The sequence below is a fragment of the Schistocerca cancellata genome, chromosome 7 (genome assembly GCF_023864275.1).
Source record: "Schistocerca cancellata isolate TAMUIC-IGC-003103 chromosome 7, iqSchCanc2.1, whole genome shotgun sequence".
Taxonomy (NCBI): domain Eukaryota; kingdom Metazoa; phylum Arthropoda; class Insecta; order Orthoptera; family Acrididae; genus Schistocerca; species Schistocerca cancellata.
The window spans coordinates 562,661,632-562,688,812 of record NC_064632.1 but is presented as its reverse complement, the minus strand read 5'-3'; positions in this window follow the sequence as shown (position 1 = coordinate 562,688,812).

Below are 27,181 nucleotides of genomic sequence, written 5' to 3'. Positions count from 1 at the left end.
CAAAAAGTTCTGATATCGTTAGTGTTGACAACAAATGAAAATGCATTAAAAATCAAAATTATTATCCACCAGCAGATAGATATTCTCATGATAGAGCTTGATAATTCATAATGAAAACCTTAGTGCCGGGCCAGGATTCAAACCCATTCACGCGCTATATGTGGAGCAGTTGAGGAATCTGCAGATTTGAACGAACAACAAATTATAGTCGAGCTATATTGTCACGAAGGGATCAAATTCCGGGGTAAGGGCGGTCTCAGTTGCATTCCCAGCTCAGAAACAGTTTTATAGGCATACAGAAGGTAAAATAAAAGATGGAATGTCCTGTGACCTACATAGAGTTTGTTTCGTCACTAGAAATAATAGCTAGCATAAGAAAGGATACTGATGATTGAGTTTCTTTATGTGCCCACTCCTGACTTTATCGTGGTTCAACCTAACGTCTATTTGGTAGAGAAGGAATATCATGCTTAATGAGAATTTCAGACAACAATTAAATTATACCTTCTTCACTTCGCGTAGCCAGAAGCGAATAGAATCTGTCTCTCCTTCTCAAAAAGCATCAGCAGAAGTTGGATCGAAACTAGACCGTTAGTATACGAACCTATCACCAATCCAACAGACCACCTAATCCGCTTCTCTATTACTCATTTTTCTATCATAACACCGATGCGGCACACTCAGTGAGAATTCTGACACACAGGCTCCCTGTAGTGGTTTGTAGCATGTTCAGTACATTCATTTACTTGGTTGACTGAATCGGCATGAACTAGCTGCCTCGGCTATCCAGTGCATACATTCGACTCTAGTTAGTAATCACCGAAATAAAATAACGTAACTGCCACAACACAGAACTGCCAATGGTGTAGGATGCAGTAATTTAAATAGGAAGCATTCATTTCCATTTGAGCTACTCTATTGCGCTATCTGTGCAAAAGAAAAGCTGTAACTGTTGCTTCTCTCTCAGAAGTCTAGATCCGGCCATATGCATTGTCTCGGAGCAGTGTGGAATGCGGAAGTTCTGGAGTACCTATTGTCGGCTTCTGAAGCTGTTAGCTAGTAGCGTAACGTTAAGCGTCGCGGGTTCTATTACATTCGTTGCTACATTTTTTAAAACACAATTCTGCTGTCTGCTGAAGTTATCAATTTAATGGAACTTTGAATATAATTCCGTTCACTTCTGAACCCAAAATAGTCACATGTGGAAAAACGGGCTAACTTCTGCGACGTTTTGTTCTTTTTAGGTTTAATACATGGCCAGGCAGCAGATGAAGCTCGCAGCTTTTGTATTATGGATGGGGAGAGCGCATCGTGTCAAAATAGTCAGAAAAGTATTTTCTACATTAGCTGTCGTCTGGTAGTGGCATTTTATTCTTCTTCAAACCTTGTTTGACAGCTTTAACTCAGAACAAGATTTCTACATCCATGTAATCAATAAACTGCATGTGCATTGTCAGACTGTTATAGATAACATCAGACAATATATCATTGATGATTAATTTCTCTCTCATGTTTAGTGTTGTTTTAACAATACTAAAAGAAACCTTATGAAAATTGTACACTGTATTATTAAAAATGAAATAAAACTACCAACGATAACCTTACGACGAAAGTCTGTTTTAATAAAACTGTGTATCTGTACACAAGCGTGCCTCTATCAGCACGAATTAGTAAAATACTACTCACTTAGATTTCGATTGTGTCTGTGTTATTTGGTATGCAGTGTCACACTCAACAGGTATGCAAATGTGGCATTTCATAAATAAAGTTATGTATTCCTAGAAACCCAAAATTTGCTTGTCAGCAGCGGAAAGAGGCGTTACCTGTTGTGCAGCATTGTAAGTTTTCCATCATTGCACATTATGAGCTGAAAGTATTTCTTGCGATTTGCTTATCGATGTTTGATCTGACTGCCTTAGCTCTTTCACAGATGGGGTAGAAGCGTTACAGTCAGCGAGACTCGAACCGCGAACCATAACAGCCGCTTTTCTGCAGGTTAGCACGTCACCACAAAGCCAGCGAAGAGGTATGTGTTGTGCCTTCCTCTTACAAGTGGCTAGAACTCTTAAACCACTATTTTAAGGACGAGATTATTTGCGATTGCCACGTGCGACGTCTTTCCTGGGCTGAAAACCGTAATTTCTGTTACACCTCAAGCGATAATAACTCAGATGATTCAATGGAATTGAGAGAAAAAATCAAGGGAATTTTTAGGCTTAATTCCGTGCACACCAGGTGGTAACCCGTTGATCACAAAGTTGCCAAACGTACTGTGGCTTGTTGCCAAATCTCAGTTACATTACCCGCCAGAAGAAGACGAAACGATGTGATCCTACAGCGGGCTGGGAAGTGACCATAGCTGGCGTCTCAAAGACTCGGCACTTGCAGCCTGGAAAACGTAATGCGTCTGATTCGCATTTCTGTAACTAAGTTTAGGGACTGAAGCGTAGTTACTAATAATACTCAGAACTGACAGCTAACTAAGCATCATAAATCAGTAACTCTCATAGTTGTTTTTATATTTCTTTCGTAACTGTACTCAAAACTAAAGAAACTCATTCACGGACGTTTTCATGCCTCGCTGATAGTCGAGCACAACAAGCAAAAGTGTGTGTGTGAGAGAGAGAGAGAGACAGAGGGGGAGAGAGAGAGAAGAGAGAGAGAGAGACAGTGAAATAAAAAAGAATGAGAGAGAGGATAAAAAACTGTTGTAAAGAGATTGAATACTGGTATGTAAAGAAATCATTCATTAAAATGACACGATCCACATCATTACGAAATGTCGTATTCATGATCTATGGAACAACTATTAATGTAATCTAATCTAATCATATCATAGACTAGCCTTGAAGAATCTTGAATTACCGAAATTTTCGCCAAAATCAGTAACTAAATCAAAACTTGAAAATGAAAGACGAAAGTTTTTGTAATAAATCGGGACTCCTATCAAGACCCTTTCATTCCTGTTAACTATCCACGAAAGATGTCTGATATACCTCATTTCAGAAGTAACAAAGTGTGTAGACTTTTAAAGATGAAGTGCATGATGTGAAGTTCTGTGACGGAGATACGAATCCAAAACGTAATCGGACTGTTAACTAAGTAAAATCAAATGTTACGTATCGGTTTTTCTTACCAGCTGCTAGGTGTTTGAATCTAAAATAAGGATACAAATATTTGTGCCTGAGCGCAATCGAACCGCACTCCTATCGTTCTTCTTTATCGTCCACGAATATAGCTTAAGTATCAATTGCTTTGTCACCAGCAGTAAGATGTGTGCATGTTTGACCAGAAATTGTAAGCAACACATGAACAGACATTCAAAATACACGTTAATTTTCACTAGCAGGCCGGTGTGCACGTGATAGGGCTTGTAATGAAATTATGAATATTTTTGTACTGGATCAGGATTCCAACCCACATACTTACCTTTAGAGGAGACCTAGAGTGGATCGCAGTCTTGGGAAAAGGAACGAAATGATTGAACTATACTGTTCCGAGAGATTCAGATCCTCGAAAGAGGAGATACGAATTCGAATCACAGTCCAGCACCAAATTTTTCAACGTCTCTAGTTCAATCAGATACTAGTAAAATAAGAGCCCTGTTCCTTTAAATGGCTGTCGGTTCATCAAATAAAATAAAATTTTCTAATGTAAATAAGTTTACAGGCGACAGTATATCTGTTTACCATGACGTCCACCTATGTCATTTCACAACGTATACCGGCTCTGCCCAGTTGGCAATGAAGGAACGTTATATGTAATGCTTGTTCTGGAATATAACGTCTTTCTCTTGAGATTACCAGAGTTAAAGTAAATCTGTTTGCGCCTCTTAAAAGCAAATACCTGAACCCACGCATGCGCTTGTGATAGTTCGTTCCACCACACCATTGTGGCCACATTTCCCTGCCCCAGGAGTGTGCTGTAACAGATGATGTGCTTAGCTTACAAAATTAGTCACGGTGTAAAATATGCGAGTCTATTAAATGGTTAAGTAGAAGCAAGCTTCTGACGTTGAGATTATGCTATTCTCATGTCAGCAGGATGTAAAGACTCTTCTAGGCATCATAGCCTCGATGTGAAGCCATTTTGAAATGTTCACTAATTCAGCAAATTTCATAGTTCGAGAAAACCAACTGTGAAGTGTGAAGTTACCGGATAATTCGATTATTACTTTATTACTATCATTTTCTTCATACCACTGCTTTACCCCATGTGATTGAAGATCATTGAAGGCCTTTTGGTCATTATAGAAGTAGTTGCCCAAGAACAGGTTCTTTCCCTGTCTACGTAATCCTTTTCATGTTAGTATCAAACATCAGCAATTAGTTGTAGATCACATTAAAACTAAAGTAATTGATCAAGACGTTACTTGATAACAAAAACGCGGTGCCTTTCTTCATATACTAGTGCCTAGAAATGGCTATCGAGTACAGCCAAACCAAAAGGCAAGAGATCTTACTGCCTTCCGATATACGTCGCTGTCAGTTCTTCCATATGATTTGGTCGACATGACCTGTTTCAAGTTGTGTATGACAAACAACGTTTTAGAAAATAAATTGTTTTCGTTTCCAATAAACAGAAAGAGTTTCATTCTAAGTTATCCAAGTTCAACATTTTCGCAATATTAGTTCGAATTTCATGTTCGCTTCTATAATGTAGGAAAGTATTTCATAGTTGCAAAAGCCGCATCCGACTCAATGTCGCTGACCATAAATTCAAGCTCGGAGTGACACCAGTTTAAGTAGCCTAATGTAGCGAAAACTGTTTGCCACTGATCTTTCTCACCGGAAAATATGCAATTCACTCTTTGGACTTTATAAGTACACTGTAAGAGAAATTTCTGTGTGCATGCAATGCAAACGGATTGTAGAATTTAGTTGTGCTCCCTCTTCCACTTCTGTATACAATATCCCTGACCTAAACGGGCCCTTTATCATTATAGGCCCTGGGCGGTGCAACATCATATTGACAACAGTAATGTGCTTATACTAACAACCTCGCTGTTCGTTTTACCTGATGTTGTAATCATTTAAATAAAACAACATGACCTTCCAGTCGGAGACATTGCGTCCCCCTTTTCCTTCTGTGGAATTTGTCAGTAAGCTTTTTGCTTTCCAACCAGCGAAATGCGGCAGAGTACGGCCGGTAAACGATTCACAAACCACGATTGAGTGCCGTTAAGACGAGTTCTTTAAACAATGGCGTAGCTGAAGGAATTTAGTTTCTTCTTAAATCATCTTATGCAGCAACGTTCACAGATATCTCAAATAGGAAAAGCTCTTTATCCAGGTACGAAGGTTGTAAAACAAACTTCGCACAGTTTGTGTCAGGTTGATCTTTTTGTCTGAGAGGTATCACAAGTAGTGCTCCTGTAGCTGTGGGAATCATTAGTTGAAAATGAGTTTAACACCAATGGGTACATTACTGCTAAATATTGAAAATGATTATCAACCTAAGTCTGCGTTCATCCACAAACTGAGGCGTATTTGTAGTATTGAAGCTAGACTGCGTATCCTTGTCTTCCTTGGGAGGGCTTTGGAAGACGTTTGCACACACGTATACGAGGGTAATCCCAAAAATAAGGTCTCCTAATGGACACGCAAGTGCCATCGTAGGCACAAACAGAGATCCTAATTTCAATGCCAAGCACAAACCAAAGTGTTGGCTGCATGGTGGCAAGGTGATAAAGACCAAAACTACGGATACAAAGGTCTCAGGTTTGACCCCTCGCAAGTTCCACGATTTTTATGTGCCATTTTACACTTACTTCCCCTCGGGCAGTGTTTGTTCATGTGAAAAATGCCGAGTTGCACTGTGGTTCTGAAGCCACGTTAAACTTTAGGTTCCCCTATTAACTGGCTAGGTAAGTCAACTCAAAGGTTGGAGGAAAGCAACGGCATACCACCTCCAACAAGACCGTGCCTATTAAAGCCGTGTGGTGTTGAAACCACTCTTCCGACTGATGACTGCTTTACTTTCTATGGGTTCCGAAATTAATGATCTTCGGGTTATTAACATTTCTGTGTTTTCATGCTGTAGCTTTGATACCAGTAAACCTAAGTAACCGGCCGAGGACTGTCACCGTTCGAGTTGTCAAGGTGGTAGACGACGATGCTGTCGACCCCAGTTACAATCTTGGTCATGGCTATGTTTCAGTCGAATACCTCTATGTGCCTTTCTGCGTATTTCAAGATATACTTTTATACACTTGGTACGCATGCAAATTGATATCTGATAGAGCTGTATTCAGCAACACGAATCAGATATGTTTTCTATGCAATATATCAGACAACACGTCAGTGCAGCGAGATTTCGTTTGTGTGTTGCCCATGGTGCAAGAAATATTTGTGCTTTGCTTGCTTCTCTGACAGGTTTCACCCCACTGAATGCGAGAAAGCTCACGAATAGACTGTCAATAACTGGAATTACGCAATAATACACTTAAAAGTTGTATTTTTGCGTAATGTATCCCGATGAAAGTAACTGTAAACAGATTATATGCCTACTTGCTTATTATTCGCGCTTATCTCTGCTTTTCTCAAAAAATAAAAAGAAAAAGAAAAACAGAGGGAGAGACAGAGAGAGAAAACAGGAATGTATTTCAAATACCAGCTCAGTGACGCCATGTTCGTCTCGTGATGTAAAGCAAGTTTAGTTGATAGGTAATATCTCGTTGTACTAGCGATATGTGTGGCTACAGGGTTCTTTCTTTTCTCTCTGCAAACAACCAGAACAGAATTCAGTAACAAAGTGGTAAGAACACTTACGCAGTGCGCCAATTAAACACCCAGCCTTTCGTGGTTATTTTGTTAATCGCCTGTACTGCAGTAAACATCCTTGATTATTGATTTGTTATTACTACCATTGTTATTGTTATTCGTCACCTCACAACAGCTTTCCTATCACTCATTGCCGCCGATGCACGTAACGAATGGATCAGGATGAAAGGAATGTGGGATGTTTCTTAACGGAGAATATATACATTTATCTCGGCGTCTTGTGTTCAGGGTAATATGAAAATCTCGATAAAAGAAGACGACAACGGGATGCCGGTGATGCAGGCAATAACACCCAACTATTTCTGTTGACTTAACACCATGACGACAGACAAATTTGCGTCTACTATATTTTGATTATATTTCGTTAGTCTTCTTGCGACCTCGTTTTAATATCTCGTGGGAGCAGGCATAATATTTAGCTTTTTGAACACCGAACAATGCCACACAAATATGGTAGACGGAAGGATATAAATAAACAATCAGACTGATGGGTGTGGATCCAGTTCATCATTAGAAGACTAAACAAGAGGGAAACATTGCGAAAGCAATGAATACGCTGGTTAGTATACATTATTTGTAAAGATATGAAGATGAAAAAGCGCAGATTTCCTCAGTGGCCGCATCTGCACTTTAGTTTCTGTCTTAATGGGCATAATTTTTAGTTTCTCCTCTTCTGAATTTTCAAATGAATGGATTATTACGTGGTACAGAATAATTAGTTAACTGTGTTTCTTACAGCTTCCATTTGCACCAACATTTTTCTACATTCTCGTGCAGCTCATGAAATTCTACTTGTATGATCACAAGACTGCACATAGATGCAATCGATTTCGAGGTGCAAAGTGTTTGTTATCTTACTTTTCGTGACAGGTGGGCAAAGTTGACTTTCAAAGACTTTTTATGGTACTGAAATAATCTTTTGTCACAAAGTAACAAGGTAAGTGTTTTAATCGTATGTATTTTGTGGGAAACTGTAATCATGATGGAAGATTACACACCTGAATGTTTGACACAACTGGTAGAAGAAAACGCTGCATATTAACACCGCGCCTCCTCTCCGTATCCTGCTATGACACGAGCACGGGATTCTCCTCCTATAACGCTACAGAGCTGTTCTCAGCACGGCTGAGAATTGGCAACATCGTGACAAACATTTGGCAACACTGTGACACTGTGATCACTTCCGCGTATGGTACTGAAATGACTCGCTAAATTCACTTGATATTCCCTTTCCATTTGAATGACTCGTGCTATATAATCCTCATGTAAACGAAGACACTGAGACAGAAAATTCTGGCTAAAGAAATGCTATTCTTCACATAAGTGACAACTTTTATTATCTTTCACGAAGCGTTATGAGGCTGAGCGACCAATACCATGATGAGAGCGGCGTGCTGGCAGCAGTGTGTCCGTAGCCCAGTGGTACCACCTGTGTCTCATGTCGCATTGGCTCATGGAGTCGTCTGTTTTAACTGTGGTAGGGTCCAGTGTTAATAGCTTTTTTTGTGGCTTATTTTATGGAGCTGCGAATTTCCAGAAAATATTCTGTAACAAAATCGGAAGAAAACCTATACACATGAAATTCTCTTGGCAGCTCTACTCTGTAAGTTGTGTTAATGCTCATATATCTTGGCTTTCTGACTGCCAAGCTCCTTCACAATAGAAGCGTCTCTGAGGAAATTCGAATCGAAAGTCAACGATACGAAATTCAATATTGTTCTTCACTGAAGACTCATGTGCCAGGGTGATAAGTATGAAGGAAATGAATTGATAAGCAAATCGCAAGAAAATACTTTCAGCTCATAGTGCAATAGTGAAAAACTTACAATGCTGCACAACAGGTAACGCCTCTTTCCGCTGCTGACAAGCAAATTTTGGGTTTCTTGGAACACCTAACTTTATTTATGAAATGCCACAGTTGCATACCTGTTGGGTATGACACTGCATACCAATGAAACACAGACCCAATCGAAATCTAAGTGAGCAGTAGTTTACTAATTCGTGCCGATAGAGGCACGCTTGTGTACAGATACTCAGTTTTATTATAACAGACTTTCATCTTAAGGTTATCGTGGGTAGTTTTATTTCATTTCTTATAATACAGTGCACAAGGTTTCTTTTAGTGTTGTTACAACACTTCTAAATATGTGAGAGAAATTAATCATCAACAATATATACGAATTGTCTGATATTATGTATAACAGTGTGACAGTGCACATGCAGTTTATTGATTACATGCATGAAGAAAACTTGTTCTGAGTTAAAGCTGTCAAACAAGGTTTGAAGAAGAATAAAATGCCACTACCAGACGACAGCTAAAGTAGAAAATACTTTTCTGACTTTTTTGGCACGATGCGCTCTCCCCATGCTCCGAGTTGCACCTGTAGTCTGGCCATCTATTAAACCAACAAAATGTCGCAGAAGTTAGCCCTTTTTCTACATATGACTATATTGAGTTAGAAGTAAAGGGAATTATGTTCAAAGTTCCATTAGATAGATAACTTCAGCAGACAGCAGAGTTGCCTTTTAAAAAATGTAGCAGTGAATGTACTCGAACTGGCGACGTCTCATCTACAGTGCGTGACGCATCCTGTTACGCTACTAGCTGTCACATCGGCATGCCAGCTCCCAAAGTCAACAACAGTTCATCCAGATCTTCCCTATTCCACAGTGCTGTGAGATAATGCATATGACCAGATCTAGACTTCTGAGAGACTGGCAGTTACAGCTTTTCCTTTGCACAGATAGCGCAATAGAGTAGCTCAAATAGAAAGGAACACTTCGTATTTAAATTTTTGCATCCCACACTGTTGGCAGTTCTGTGTAGTGGCTGTTACGTTATTTTATTTCGGTGATTACAAAATAGAGTCGAATGTATGCACTGAATAGCCGAGGCAGCTGGTTCATGGCGATTCAGTCAACCAAGTAAATGAATGTACTGAACATGCTGCAAACCTCTACAGGGAGCCTGTGTGTCAGAATTCTCATCGAGTGTGCCGCATCGGTGTTATGATAGAAAAATGAGTAACAGAGAAGCGGATTAGGTGGTCTGTTGGATTGGTGATAGGTTCGTATTCTGACGGTCTAGGTTCGATCCAACTTCTGCCGATGCTTTTTGATAGGGAGAGACAGATTCTATTCGCTTCTGGCAACGCCAAGTGAAGAAGGTATAATGTAATTGTTGTCTGAAATTCACATTAAACATGATATTCCTTCTCTACAAAGTAGCCGTTGCGTTGACCCACAATAAAGTCAGGAGTGGCGAAATGTGGGAACTCTGTCACCAGCAACCTCTCTTTTACTAGTTATTTATTTCTAGTGACGATACGCTATGTACGTTTACAGGACACTTATTCCATCTTTTATTTGATCTTCTGTATGTCGATGAAATTGGTTCTGAACTGGGAATGCAACTCAGACCGCCGTTAACGCGGAATTTGATCCCTTCGTGACAATACAGCTCGACGACAATTTGTTGTTTGTTCAAAAGTGCATATTCCTCAACATCTCCACATATTGCACGTGAATGGGTTCAAATCCTGGCCAAGCACTAAAGTTTTCATTATGTAGTATCACGCTCTACCATGAGAACATCTATCTGCTGGTGGATAATAATTTTGATTTTTGATGTATTTTCATTCGTTGTCAACACTAACGATATCTGACGTTTTTAACTCCCAGAGAGACACAGAACTATTTGCGAGATCACTGAGAGTTCAAGGATGTTATTCCGATCTGCTGGTGAATGGTTCAAATGGTTCAAATGGCTCTGAACACAATGGGACTCAACTTCTGAGGTTGCGTTGTTAATAGTTCAAATGGTTCAAATGGCTCTGAGCACTATGGCACTTAACTGCTGAGGTCATAAGTCCCCTAGAACTTAGAACTACTTCAACCTAACTACCCTAAGGACAACACACACATCCATGCCCGGGGTAGGATTCGAACCTGAGACCGTAGCGGTCGCGCGTCTCCAGACTGTAGCGCCTAGAACCGCACGGCCACCCCGGCCGGCCCTGCTGCTGGAGAAAAATTTAGTAGCTGATGCCTCTTCGTGTGTAGTCAACAACAATATGTGTGGGTTTCGATGCCCAGTCTGCACTGAACTGTTCGTCATATTATTTCTATTTCAAACATGCTCACATGTCGCTGCTGGTGTAACAAACCCATATTTAACGTTCTTTTTCTCTGGAATATAATAGCGATAGGTGCAGGGTTGGAGTTCTGCGAAAGAAAAAATTTATGTTTCGTCTCGTTATTTCAGTTAAAACATCTAGCTACTACCGAGAAAATCCGATATGTCACAGTTGATTGTGTTTCGGTAACAATCCAAATAAGTTGTGTGTTCGAATCCCTGTCCAACACAAAGCTTTATTCACGGCATTTCAATTAAGTTACTTGTGTAGGAGCAATATTTACCATCTCTCGTAGTTCGTTAACAGGGACAATAGATGCCGGGTAGGAATTCGCGTCCGTTAAAAATGTTTACATTATGTAATTTAAAGTTGATATTTGCTAACTGATACTGTCTAAAATCTAGGTATATCACTCTCTGTATGCCTAGTCAGGAATGACTGTTAGTTTCCGTCAGTCACGAAATCTTTGCTTAGTCTGCATGACCTGGGTTTGAATCCATATGCAGAACGAGACGGTTCGTCGTGTCATTTGAAGTTCATACGTACTCTGAACAAGCTGCTCGTGAAGAACTTAAATGTTTAATGTCATTTTGTGTTAAATAAGAAGTACAGTATGTTACTTTGAAGAGGAAATCATGAAAACTACGAACTTGTTTTGTGCTTTACCTATCTGACATAATACTGAGAGTCGTAACATTGCAGGTATGTCATTTATTGTAATAAATGCAAGCTTACAAGCCTTAATGACAGTCTTATCTGTGATAAGGTGTTCCCTGATATTTGTAGTATCGTGGTATAGCTTTACATCTCGAGTTATTGCGATACAGAGCAGTGTTTTCTAGTGGTGACTTGTTGGAACAATTTTCAATAGTCAAACGACTGTACCAAGGAGCGATTAGAAGACCTGCTGGACAGCTGCGTTATGCGGGTTGCACGCGAATCAGGCGAAATGCAATTGAGGGCGTTCAGATACTTTTGAGGACGACTGTGCATCATTGAGGATCTTTTCATCCAAGGCTTTTCGCACGTACACGCATGTCACATGTAGCTCGCATATATTTAACATATTTCCCACATACTGATTCACACACATACTTCACCTATGTCTCTAGCCCTGCAGTTTAATTTTCACGCAGCTCAACGTTTATGAAGTCATATGACATGAACTAAATGTCGTACAGTGATATAATTTTGCAATTGCGCACCGCCACCACCTCCACTTTAATGGATAGGCAGTTTTATCCCTACAGCGATTTATTCCAGGCAGTAAGTAACACGTGTACCAAGTTTGCTTGGGTTTGGTCCTGTGGTTAGGAAATGTGAAACATACGTATATACGTACCCAAACACAAACATACGTACATTTTACAACATGCATGGGTTAGAATTGGTTGTATAAGGAGGACAGAGAGTCAGCAACTAAATGTCGACCAAAGGACACCGAATAATTAACCACATAAGTTACTTTTTCTTGCCCTATTTTGTCTCGAAAATGAGGAACCCCAGAACTTGTAAACATCTAAATTCACATTTACATGTATACTGTGTAAGTCACATGTAAGTGCCCCGCGTAGGTTTCATCGAACCACGTTCATAATAATTCTCTATTATTTCAGTGTTGAAAAGCGCGGAGAAAAAAACGAACATTTATATCTTCTCGTACCAGTTCTGATTTCCCTCTGTTTATAATGATGATCGTTTCTCCCTGTGTAGGTCAGCGTCAACAAAATATTTTCTCATTCGGAGGAAACTGGTAACTGAAATTTCGTGAAAAGATCCGGCCGCTTATGTTTTTATTATGTCCACCCCAAATCCTGTGTAATATCATTGGCACTCTCTCCCCTGTTTCTCAATAATACAAAATGTGCTGCTCCTCTTTGAATTTCCTCGAATCATATCTGATAAGCATCCGACACAACGCAGCAGTATTCCAAAACAGGACGGACAAGCGTAGTGCAGGCTGACTCTTTAGTAGATACGCTACATCTATTAAGTGAGATGATGATGATGTTTGGTTTGTGGGGCGCTCAACTGCGTGGTTATCAGCGCCCGTACAATTTCCCAACCTTTCCTCAGTCCAATTTCGCCACTGTCCTGGATGATGATGAAATGATGAGGACAACACAAACACCCAGTCATCTCGAGGCAAGTGAAAATCCCTAACCCCGCCGGGAATCGAACCCGGGACCTCGTGCTCGGGAAGCGAGAACGCTACCGCGAGACCACGAGCGGCGGACTGCATCTACTAAGTGTTGTGCCAATAAAACGCAGTATTTGGTTCGTCTTCCCCACAACATTTTCTATGTGTTCTTCCCAAATTAAGTTGTTCGTCATTCCTCAGTATTTAGCTGAATTTACGGCTTTTAGATTGATTGTGTATTGCCGTTAGTATTCTTTACATACGACCGGAATCCCTTTCGATTTTCTGCCAGGCTTTGAAACAAAGTTTCGATGTGGAAAGTATTATAACACTCTCACATTGAAGTCCTCGCTAAATTTCGATATTCTATAAGAGATTGAAAATCTTGAAGATTTTGCATTCGTTTGAATTTGGCACGCCTTTTTCGTTGTTTCTTCAGCAGTGTTCTTACCTGTTTTGTGTACCAAGTGAGATCAGCTACTTCGTTTATTAATTTATTTGTATAAATCACTCCATTCTAAAGAAGTGTAGTGTACACGCAACAGCCAAGGTCAGCTTAAAATTCAAATACACTTTTCTTCTTAGCGACGTCACATTTCACTATGTTAAAAAACATTACCACGTTCTGTGGATGATATACGTGGCCACTCGTTAAACGTGGGACGTGTCACTGATCTTACAAATGAGATATATTTTCTGTGTAAACACGAGTATATGCTGGTCATCTACATAATTAGTACTTTTAAGTACTAATTCTCAAGAAAATTTTATAAAAGTAACCCCACCATACACACACAACCTACTCATAAATTCTTATAGAAAGTGATGGGCAGACAGCGGGAAAAGATTGAAATTTGTTTTCAAAACTTTCAGTAGCAGTAAGCATCTTTAATTCACAATATCAGGTGTCAAATATTTTTTGAGCGCATACTTTTCTCCTTTCTGTGTAATGGTAAGTTTTTCGTTATGGATATTCGATGTTAATTTTGTCATATTTATCAGTGCTACTATTATTTTCAGAGGTCCCTAGTTTTTCATACAAAAAAGACATTTAGTGGTTGTTGTTAATATACCTAATGTTTTAAGTAGATGCATTCACGATGTTACTCCTTATAGTAGATCAGTTATTGATAAACTCTGCACTACGTGAATTCTGAATCACGTACTCACCTATATGCACACAGGAATTATGACAATTTATACTATTAATTATGGTGTACGTTAGACTTTGTAGAACTGAAGGAGTAATATCCTACTTCTAAATATCATGATATTTTAAATATTTTGTGGCTGTGCGCTCAGTGACCGTGTATGTAATAACATAAAATGTAACAGCCAGCCAACCGTCACACAACTTAACAAAAAAAAGAAAAACAAAAAAAACAGTATTCAGGTTCCGATAGCTCTACGACCTTCTTCAACACAATGGTAAAAGTTGTAAGTAGGCTGTTTAGGTTTTTATGTTGGTAACGCCACGTAGTGCTCTATGTGAAAATCATTGACTGTGCTGTGTGAAGTCTGTGCCTGGTTTGCATTGTTGGATTATGTGCTATTGTAGTGTTGGGCAGTTGTATGTGAACAGTGCGTAGCGTTGCGCAGTTGGAGGTGACCTGCCAGCAGTGGTGGATGTGGGGAGAGCGACGGCAGAAATTTGAGAGCGGACGATCTGGACGTGTGTCCATCAGAGAGAGTAAATTTGTAATACTGGATATCATGAACTGATATATATATCATCACTTTTGAACATTATTAAGGTAAATACATTGTTTCTTCTCTATAAAAATCTGTCATTTGCTAACTATGCATATCAGTAGTTAGTGCCTTCAGTAGTTAGAATCTTTTATTTAGCTGGCAGCGTTGGCGCTCGCTGTATTGCAGTAGTTCGAGTAACGAAGATTTTTGTGAGGTAAGTGATTCATGTAAGTGATTCATGAAAGGTATAGGTTATTGCTAGTCAGCGCCATTCTTTTGTAGAGATTATTGAAAGTCAGATTGCGATGCGCTAAAAATATTGTGTGTCAGTTTAGCGTTGATCAGAGTAAGTAAAGAGAGAAATGTCTGAGTACGTTCAGTTCTGCTCAGCTGTTTGAAAATCAAATAACGTAAGGGATTTACCAGCACATTAATTCATAAATTTTTCTAAGGGGACGTTTCATATGTCGACCCTTAGCCCAGGATGCCTCACCGGAATCTTCTGATTTTTTCCTTGTAGTTTGAGTAATTAGTGTAGTTATTGTTTATTGCTAGCGCGTAATTCTTGAGAGAATTTTCTTTGTAGTTGTAGTTTTTCATTGTTGTAGTGCAAAACAGTTGTGGCATGCATGTAGATTTGCACCAAGTATTTTGAAGCCTCGCTTCCAATTAATTGGATATTATTTTCAGTGCTATTTTAATGTGTTTTCTCTTTTTGCTCTTCAAATTGTGCTTTTCTGTATTATCGTGTGAAATATTGTGACAATTATGGCGTGTGAAAAACGTAATACTACGCTCCAAAAAAAAAAAAAACTTTCATAAAGTTACCTAGAAAAATATATTAGTACAGGTAATATACTTCAAATATTAACATATGTATAATTCTCAAATAAAAACCAGAAACCTGTACTTACATGGACTCACTTGACGACTGATAAATTTTTAACAAAGTGTTATCGTCAAATTACATGGTTTTGTTCCGTAAGTCAAGAATGTAGGTCATAATGAAAAATACAGTTACAAAGAATAATATAATCATAGTTGAAAGCGGCGGCACAAGTTTACTGCTGTAGCCACCGGCCTTGGTGACCGAGCGGTTCTAGGCGCTTTGGTCAGGAACCGCGCGACTGCTACGGTCGCAGGTTCGAATCCTACCTCGGGCATGGATGTGTGTGATGTCCTTAGGTTCGTTAGGTTTAAGTAGTTCTAAGTTCTATGGGACTGATGACCTCAGATGTTAAGTCCCGTACTTCTCAGAGCCATTTGAACCATTTGCTATAGCCGGCTAAGAGCGGCAAATACACGCTGCAAGAAGCATAAGACTAAACGGCATGTAAGCCGACAGTGCCATGAGATGAACCCGAGAATTAGTAGTGCCATTTAGTAATATAACGGCAAACGTATAAACATCTGCGATAAGTGCAATATTACATAGCTGTAGGTATACATTAATAACATATAGTACCCAGATAATAGGCGATATGAAAGTTTGCAAAAATACTAAATCAGCATCTTTACAGGTAGTTTTAAATAAACTATAAGACTGACAATGACAGTCGAATAAGGGAAACCGACATTCCCGACGCTACTCTTCTTCGTTGTATTATTATAAATGTTACTAAGATGGGTTCATATCCATTAAATGACCGAAATGAAAAAAAAATAAAAATAAAAATTATTTCTATATCAATTCTTTCAGCTGTCTCTTACTGAATACAGCGTCTTCTGCAGAACAAATATGATTGCAAAATAGATTTATCCACCAATAATTCTCTAAACAGTAATCTCATTCCCAATCTAGCTTCAACATGGTGTCCTTTGCAAAAGCCAGGAGCTTATCAAATCGTCTGTGACTCTTGTCTGGTACATTACATTGGACAAACAGGGCGAAATGTATCTGTAAGATTTAGAGAAAATTCTCTAGGAAAAAGGATACTAATATTTATAATTCATCCTTTGTCTACCACTTATTAATGACAGGAAATAAATCCAAGGAAATGCAAGATGTCAGTATCCTACACTCCGAGGGAAAGGTCTCCGGCTCGATATCTTTGACGAGCTGGATATTTTCATATACCTGCCGCTTAAAGAAGGATTTACTCTCAATGCCCATCTCATGGCAATGTCGGCTTACATGACGTTCAGTCTGATGCCTCTTGCGCTGTGTTTGTGCCAGTCTTATCCGGCTGCAGCAGTAAGTTATGACGCCGCTTGCAACTACGATTGTATTATTCTGTATAACTGTCTATATTTTCATTTAAAGCTATATTCTTGGCTCATCGAACAAAACCTTGTCATCTGACTATAACACTTTGCTAAAAATTTAATAGTTGTCATGTGAGCTCATGTAGGTCCGCTTTACTGGTTTTTATTTGGGAATTTTCACATATGTAACTCTTTGAAGTAGACTACTGGCCATTAAAACTGCCACACCACGAAGATGACGTGCTACGTATGCGAAATTTAACCGAAAGGAAGAAGATGCTGTGATCTGCAATGATTAGCTTTTCAGAGCACTCACGCAACGTTGGCACCGGTGGCGACACCTACAAAGTACTGACATGAGGAAAGTTTCCAACCGATTTCTCATACAAAAACAGCACTTGACCAGCGTTGCCTGGTGAAACGTTGTTGTGATGCCTCGTGTAAGGAGGAGAAATGCGTACCATCACGTTTCCGACTTTGATAAAGGTCGGATTGTGGTCTATCGCGATTGCGGTTTATCGTATCGCGACATAGCTGCTCCCGTTGGTCGAGAACCAATGACTCTTAACAGAAAACGGAATCGCTGGTTTCAGAAGGGTAATACGGAACGCCCTGCTGGATCCCAACGGCCTCGTATCACTAGTAGTCGAGATGACAGGCATCTTATCCGCATGGCTGTAACGGATCGTGCAGCCACGTCTCGATCCCTGGCTCAACTGATGGGGACGTTAGCAAGACATCAACCATCTTCACGAACAGTTTTGACGACGTTTGCAGCAGCATCGTCTATCAGCTCGAAACTATGGCGGCGGTTACCCTTGACGCTGCATCACAGTCAGGAGCGCCTGCGATGATGTACTCAACGACGAACCTGGGTGCACGAATGGCAAAACGTCATTTTTTCGAATGAATCTAGGTTCAGTTTACAGCACCATGATGGTCGCATCCGTGTTTGGCGACATCGCGGTGAACGCTCATTGGAAGCGTGTATTCGTCTTCGCCATACAGGCGTATCACCCGGCGTGGTGGTATGGGGTGCTACTGGTTACACGTCTCGGTCTCCTTTTGTTCGCATTGACAGCACTTTGAACAGTGGAAGTTACATTTCAGATGTGTTACGACCCGTGGCTCTACCCTTCATTCGATCTCTGCGAAACCCTACATTTCAGCAAGATAATGCACGACAGCATGTTGCACGTCTTGTACGGGCCTTTCTGGATACCGAAAATGTTGGACTGCTGCCCTGGCCAGCACATTCTCCAGATCTCTCACCAATTGAAAATGTCTGGTCAATGGTGGCCGAGCAACTGGCTCGTCACAATACGCCAGTCACTATTCTTGATGAACTGTGATATCGTGTTGAAGCTGCATGGGCAGCTGTACCTATACACGCCATCCAAGCTCTGTTTGACCGAATGCCTAGGCGTATCAAGCCCGTTATTACCGCTAGAGACTATTTTTCTGGATACTGATTGCGTGAAAATGTAATCACATGTCAGTTCTAGTATAATATATTTGTCCAATAAATACCCGTTTATCATCTGCATTTCTTCTTGGTGTAGCAATGTTAATGGCCAGTAGTGTATTATCAGAGGGTCAACACGTGTCCTGTCATCCTGTCCCTTCTTCTCGTCAGTGTTCTAAATACCTTCCTTTCCTCCGTATTCTGTTGAGAACCTTTAATTCCTTGTCTTATCAGTCCATCTAATTTTCGACATCTCTCTATAGCACCACAACTCAAACGCTTCGATTCTCTTATTTTCCAGTTTCTTCGCCATCGATGATTCACTTCCATGAAGTTCTGTTCTGCAAACGTAAATTCTCAGATTTATTAATTTATTAACTTATTTTTTTCAAATGAAGGCCGAATTTGAATGCTGGCGGACTTACTTTGGCCAGGAATGTTCTCTTCCCATTTCCTAGTCTGCTTTTTATGGCCTACGTTTCCCGTGCATCGGCGTCAGGGGCTATTGTCCTCTCATGTTAGAAGAATATCTTCATTTTATCTACTTCTTATATTGAGTGGTGGCTAATCTCTTTTCTAGTGCTCCGCATTTCTTTTCCCTTCATAGGTTTCCTTTCATTGCATATTCTGGACCCATTACACTATTCACTTCATTCAACAGTTCCTGATATTCTTCCTCATATTGACAGAGGATAGCAATGTCATCGTCGCGCCTGTTCATTGATATACTTCCACGCCGTATTTTAATGCTATTGTTGAATCCAACTTTTATTTCCATCACTGCTTCTTCAATGTGTGGATTGAAAAGTAAGGGCAAAAAATTGAAAATTAGTCTTACATCCTTTTTAATCCGAGCTCTTTGTTTTTGATCTCAGTCTTATTATTCTTTCTTGATTCTTGTACTAATTGTATGTCACCCATCTTTCCCTATAGCTTACACCTTTCTCTCTGTAGCGTACACATTTTCGTGAGAATTTCGAACATTATCCACGACTTTACATTTCCGAACACTTTTTCTGTATTGAAAAATCCTATAATCGTGAATTATTTTTCTTACGCCATTTTTGTATTTATCAAGCGCAACTTCAGAACAGCCTGTCTTTTGCTTTTCAGTTTCCTAAAGCCAACTTAATAATCTTCTCACAGATCCTCAATTTTCGTTCCCATTCTTGAGTGCTCCTGTCAACAATTTAAAATAATCCATGAGCTGCTTAGCTAATTATGTGATAATTTTCATGCTTCTCTGACCTTTCTGTCATCAGGAGTATGTGTACGAAATCATTCCGTATGTGTGGTGGCATGTCTTTAATATCAGAAATTCTATGATCAAGTTGAAATTTGGTTGTCAGTTTCACCAGTAAGTCAAGAATATCCGAGGGAATGGCATCTGTGCCTTCCGCCTTATTTGTTCTCTGTGGAATTACTCTTACTCCCTAACGGGGACGCCTTCGGTTTTAATTCCATCGAAGGCATGTTGACTGTGCCCTCCCGACGACAGTTTGCTTTTCCATTTCTTCCCATTCTTCGTGCAACAATTTCGCTTTGCCGTCTCTGTGCTTTCTATTTATTTCGTCCCTAAGTGGTTTCCTGTCTTTTCCTTAACATTGTTGTACTTCCTTCCTTCTTAGCCCAACTGAAGGTTCTCTTCTCTTACCAAAATTTGTCTGTCCAAGATCCGTGATGTTCGATTCTCGTCAACAAAACTGTTTACTTGTAATACGCTTATCGGCCTGAACATACGACCACCCACCTAATAGCCAATATGTCCTCCTTTGGCGCTGATACCAGCGACGATGCGCTGTGTTTGGAAACAATGAGGCATTGGAGGGTCGTTGGGGGGAGTTGGGACCACATAAGCACACAGAGGTCACCTGAATCCCGTTCATTCCGGGGATGGGGCGATGAGGTCAGATCTGGTGAGATGGGGACAGTACATGAATTGTGACTCGCTGCTGTGTTCCTCGAAACACTCCTTGTCTTTTGACATGTCACATTATCTTGTTGAAAAATGCCACTGCTATCGGAAACATGATCGTCATGAAGGAGTATATGTGGTCTTCAACCAGTGCACGATACTCCTTGGTCGTCATGGTGCGTTGCACGAGCTCCACTGGACCCATTGATGCCCAAGTGAATGTTCCTCAAAGCATAATGGAGCTACTGCCAGCTTGTCTCCGTGTTGCAGTACAGTTGTCAAAGAGCAGTTCCCCTAGAAGACAACGGATTCGCGCCCTCGCAATGGCATGGTGAAGAAGGTATAGTGATTCATCAGACTGTTCAACGCTCTGTCACTGCAATAAGGACCAGTGGCGAAAGTCACGTACCCATTTCAGTGGTATTTGCCATTGTCATGGCGCTAACATTGGCACACACATGGGTCGTTAGCTGCGGAGACCAGTCGTTACGGGTGTTCGGTGCACTGGATGTTCAGACACACCTGTACTGTGCCCGGCATGGACGACTTATGTCAGTTCCGCCACAGTTGGCCACCTGTCCTGTTTTACTAGTCTGCCGAACCTACAACTCTGACGTCGTGAATGAGGGGTCACCGCCCAACTCCACGACGTCTGGGCGTAGTTTCAACTACGCATGTTGAAGACACTCACCACAGGTAGCACCCCACAAGCCGGGCAGTTTCCGAAATTGTCCAGGACATCACAATCTGCCCTTGGTCAGACTCGATCGCGCTCCTTCCCCATTCTACACACGGACAACATGCTCACTGATATTTCATGCACCGTGCGTGTATCTGATTAGCAGTAAATCCTCGGCAGATGACACTGCTGCAGCCTCGATAGGCTTATATCGATAATACTTCAATGGTCATAATGTTCTGGAAAGACGAAGGTAATGAGAAGTAGTAGAAATGAGAACAGCGAGAAACTTAACATCAGGATTGATGGTCACGAAGTCAATGAAGTTAAGGAATTCTGCTACCTAGGCAGTAAAATAACCAATGACGGACGGAGCAAGGAGGACATCAAAAGCAGACTCGCTATGGCAAAAAAGGCATTTCTGGCCAAGAGAAGTTTACTAATATCAAATATCGGCCTTAATTTGAGGAAGAAATTTCTGAGGATGTACGTCTGGAGTACAGCATTGTATGGTAGTGAAACATGGACTGTGGGGAAACCGGAACAGAAGAGAATCGAAGCATTTGAGATGTGGTGCTATAGACGAATGTTGAAAATTAGGTGGACTGATAAGGTAAGGAAGGAGGAGGTTCTACGCAGAATCGGAGAGGAAAGGAATATGTGGAAAACACTGATCAGGAGAAGGGACAGGATGATAGGACATCTGCTAAGACATGAGGGAATGACTTCCATGGTACTAGAGGGAGTTGTAGAGGGCAAAAACTGTAGAGGAAGACAGAGATTGGAATACGTCAAGCAAATAATTGAGGACGTAGGTTGCAAGTGCTACTCTGAGATGAAGAGGTTAGCACAGGAAAGGAATTCGTGGCGGGCCACATCAAACCAGTCAGTAGACTGACGAACCAAAAAAAAAAAAAAATGTTCTGGATAATCAGACACAGTACACTATTAGAGGATTTCAAACGAATCTCATCATTCATCAGTAGTTCGGTGTCCCATTTCTTTTACACTGATTCTTGCTAACGATCTCTTAAATTTTAGCCAACTCTTTCTCATTACTAAATTGTGATGTGAATATATATCCGCTGCTGAGTTTGCGTTAGAATACACTACCTGACTTAAGAAGCTCAGTCTGACCGTGAGGAAACCCAGATGGAATCTTCCTGCATCTCCAGGACATTTCAAAGACTATGTCCTCCTCTTGTGATTTTGTAACGCAATATTCGCTGTTACTAGCTGAAAATTGTTGCATAACTCAATTCGTCTTCTCTCATTCCTACTATCAACTACCATCAAGCCCATTTTCTCAGATCACTCATTCTATTCCCATCCTATTACAAAGCTCCACCCCCATGATTATTATAGTGTCATCTCCCTTTACGTACTGAATGATCCGTTCAGTGTCATATACTTTCCGTATCGTTACATCGTCTTGTCGTAACATTTATATGTGCACCAGAACAATTCATGTCGGCGTTGGTTTGCTCTTGATTCTGATTACAACAACCCTATCACTGAATTGTTGGCAATGACTCGCTCCTTACTTTACTTTTCTATTCACACTGTATCCTACTCAAATTATATCATTTTCTGCTGCTACTGATATTACCTTATATTCATTTGACCAAAAATGTCATTTTCTTTAGATTTTACCTCTCTGACCGCTTATTCTCTGCCGAGCTTCTGTAATTTCTTCTTCAGATTTTATTGTTTGTCTATCAGGAACGGTTTTCAGACATTCCACATTCCAGTTTGCAGAATGTTGTCTTTCGTTGGTTACTCAGTCTCTTCGTTTGATTGCGTCTCCGTCGACAGACCCTACTAGGACTTCTGAATGGGGCCAGTATGTAACAATAATTTGACATATTCTTTGTAATTACAGGCATATGTCCTTAGGTTACAACGTATCTCCAATGCAGCGTTTTCCACTGCCTTCTGCGTGGTCATGCCATTGATCCTTCCACCTTCTAATTGAAAGTCGCGAGCTCTATCTTCTTATATCGTGTTTTCTACTGAAAATCTCGTGCGTCTACTCTTGTTAACTTTACTATTACAGAGATCACCTAAACTTAATTTTTTTAATTGGTCCTGTGCGTAACAAACAAATTACTTGGTCATTCTGCTGCCACTGCTTGATCTGCTGCATTCCATTATTCAACTCCTATCATTATCAAAATTACCGTCTGCTGCTACGCACATACACAAACCCTTTTCTTTAAATTAATAAGCGCGCTGCAAATTATAAAAAAATATCAACTCAATACCAAATCCTGTGTCGCTGCTGGCGGACACGGCAGTACGGCAGCTCGGCGACGACCCCTCGCCCAACACAAGTGCGCACCACAGCAGGCGGGCTCCTACACTGGCTTCAAAACTGCCACTAATTAATCCGTGCGCTGCGAAGCGTGACAACAATATCTTAGATTCCAGAGCTTGTGTATGCGCGCTGTAGCCAACCTTCAAATCCTAAGAGAGTATTGCCAACTCTCATAATGACAATTTTCCACCTCACTGAGAAGAGTGTTCCCCAAATCTCTGTCCGCCAATCCGTGTGCCCTAAATCTCTTTCTGCTTCTCCACCATCTTTGACGAGATCTTTGGCAGAAAGGTGCATTCCCTATTCAAGAACTCTTCGCCTAATATTATTATTAAAGATTTTCATTCAAAATTGAATCTGTGGCTGGAAGCAAACACGGGATCAAGGATGTTCTAATTACAAGCCCCTTTTTTTCTCCTTCTTCTTGTTATTTCCTCTTTTTAGGATCAATTTTCTTGTGATTATCTGTATCCTATTTCAAGCGCGTTAATTGCGCTTAAAGTGCAAATATTAAAGCATAAAACTATTAATCATAATTACAAAATAAGAAGTAGAGAACTTAGCAATATACAGGGTGAGTCAGGAGGAAATGTACATGATTTGAGTGGCGATGGTATTAGTGATTCTGAACAAGAAACTTCCACATACGCTCTAATGCGAATGATTTCCAAGATAGAACACGTTTAATATACTTTTTCTTTAATAGCTCGAAAACCGCACACTGCGACGACAAAGTGTCTCAGTACACATTTAACCCAAATTAAATTTCCTACAAAAAATGTCCTATTTATTTTTTGTGTAGGACTAACAGTTTGCGATGAGAGATCGTGAGATTATTAAAAATCTCGCTCGACGTGCGTGCGCTGTAGCTTAGGTACTTTTTGTAGGACCGTTTGAGATAGTTTTCCGAGTTGATAGACCACAAGCGTCCAGTATCAAAATTTTCGTCTCAGCTTCCTCTATATTACTGTAGTACGTTGTAAACGATGACAATGAACAATACAGAAAATCAATATAAATGTCCATTAAACGATTCGCAATAGGGCATATGTCCAAATCAAGCATTTTGCTCTGAATCAGTAATGCTATCACCTGTCAAAACATGTAACATCCCTCCTGACTCATCCTGTATACATAGCTCTTAATATCTCATACGCAGTTATACATTGCCCTTGAGTGGTTTACAGAACTGTTCACCCTGGTTCCCGGGTTCGATTCCCGGCGGTGTGAGGGATTTTCTCTGCCTCGTGATGACTGGGTGTTGTGTGCTGTCCTTAGGTTAGTTAGGTTTAAGTAGTTCTAAGTTCTAGGGGACTGATGACCATAGATGTTAAGTCCCATAGTGCTCAGAGCCATTTGAACCATTGGAACAGAACTGTTGTGATAATTTCGTCTCCCTCCAGTTGATGGTGGTCCACACTTAAATTTCGTTAATCTCGGTGTTTCTGACGTTATCGTACAGTGTATGGATCGGCCCTGTTGCCATATCACTGTATTATTTTTCTGACTGGTTGTATAGCTTTTGGTCTGATGTCACAACCTCTTGTGTTTTGAGACATTCCGTTGCTGTCCTCAGTAGTGATGCCAGTTTTTGTTCCAACCATACCCAGGCCTCACGTGCACGGTCACATGTGAAACAGTGTGAAAGTATATGCTTTTCATTACACTTGCCACAACTGTGTATGGATAGACAGTTTTGTGTTCACTGGTATCTTTTCATGTGTCAGGTTACACCATATTGCTCTTACATGTGATGTAAGCTCGTTGTTGTGAATATTCTTTCTTTTTTTGTGAGATGGGGTGGGTGGGGGTGACGGTCGTTGTCAGTCTTCTGAACGCTTGTTGTGAATATTCTTTCATTTTTTTGCCGGGGGGAGGGGGGGGGGATTCATCGTCAGTCTCCTGACTGCTTCGATGCGGCCTGCTGCGGTTTACTCTCCTGCGCTGTTCTCTTCATCTTAAAGCAGCACATACACCCTACTACCCTACATACTCAATTATTTGTTGAACATATTTAAACCTCTTTCTTTCTGTACAGCTTTTACCCTCTACAGTTCCCCCTAATAGCGTCGAGGTCATTTCTTGATGTCTTAACACATGGCCTATCATCCTATCCCTTCTTCATGTCACTGTTCCCGACATAGTCCTTTCTCCATCGACTCTGCTGAAAATTGCTTCATATCTTATACTATCAATTCACCTACTTTCCAACATCTCAAACATGTTCTTTCTGGGAATCCCACAATCCACAATCAACTACTATACAACGCTGTTCTTCAAACGTACATTCTCACAAATTTCTTCCTCACGTTAACGCGGATCTTTGATACTAGTAGACTTTTCTTCTCCAGGAATGCCTTCTTTGCCTGTGATAATCTACTTTTTATTGTCTCCTAGCTTCGTCCGTCAAGTGTTTACTTCATTTCATCTACTTCGAAATCACCAATTTTACGGTTAAGTTTATTGTTAATTCCATTTCTGGTTTTTGTAAACCCTCGAAGCCAGTTTTGTGAAGGCCTCGTCGCCACTGCTGTGGAGGCCGAGTTGCCACTGTTGTTACGGTAGGCCGAGTTTGTGAGTTCGTGAAACGGCTTCTGGTTCATTCCACCGCTAAGACAATTTCTCCCTGCCACTATTACACAGCTATGCCCCAGGATCAGGTAAAAGGCTACGAGAACGAAACTTCTACAACATTCCAACAGATTAGTCACAAAGTCACACAAATGAGTAACAAAGGTTTACTTATCTGCGTTACTTGTTCTATAATCAAATCTGCAACAATGCATGTAATATAACACAAAAGGCCCTCAATGGCTAAGTGCAAATAATCGTAGGTAAACTTCACAGTACGTAGCAAATGCAATCTACAACCACTGTTTGTGTACTTCTAGGAGTTCACTAAACTACGTTCCCTGTCTAAGTCAGCCCTGGACAATGCTCTATAAACAAGTGGGCGAGAGCTGGTCTTCTATCTTCTGAGAAGGTTTCTGTCCGTTGTCGTCCGGTCATTGGCGGATTGTACTCGGCCGGCAAATGGCCGAGGCGAAGTCGATATCCTAATCCTCAGCGCCGCCTTTGGTGAGTGTCTACGGCACTGGCAAGAGCTCGTTTATTAGCGCCTGTGATGCTTTTGTCCTGGCTGTGTCTTGTTCGGACGACACAGCGCTGGTAGTCATGATTACTTTCGTCTTTTTGCGGGTCCATATGTATTCTGAATTAGTTTTTTAGATGATCGTAGATAAAGCGAACGACTCTCTTATCGCAATGATGCGTAACGAGGCAGTATACAAGATGTGCATGTAGAATTAATGTTAACATTAATGAAAATTATTTCTTGCGCACCTACTCATGCACCTACAATTGAAAACTTTTTTTTTTTCACGCTATTAGTTTTTAGTTAGACATTCATCCACGAAATACAAGGACTTATCCAGGACATCTCATTTTAGTTTGTATTTAAAATTTGCTTGGCTACCTGTCAGCCATTTTATGTTGTTGGGCAAATGGTCAAAGATTTGGGTTACTTAACACTGAACTTCTTCCTGAGACCCTGACAGCTTCAGTAGTGGGTAATGAAGGACATTTTTCTCTCTAGTATTTTAGCTGTGGACATTTCAGTTCTTCTAAAATTGTGCCTGATTACTTATGACGAATTTCATTGGTAAATATACGCATTGTGGCGGCCCAGTTAAAATGCCTAGCTTCTTGAACACGCACCTACATGACATCCGTGAGTTAACGCCAGATACTATTATTACTGTAGGGTTCTGAGCTATCCGTAGTTTCTTCGTAAGCGGCGAATCATTCCGTAAGACATTACTGTGTGCAGTATGTAAAATTTGTCAAGAGG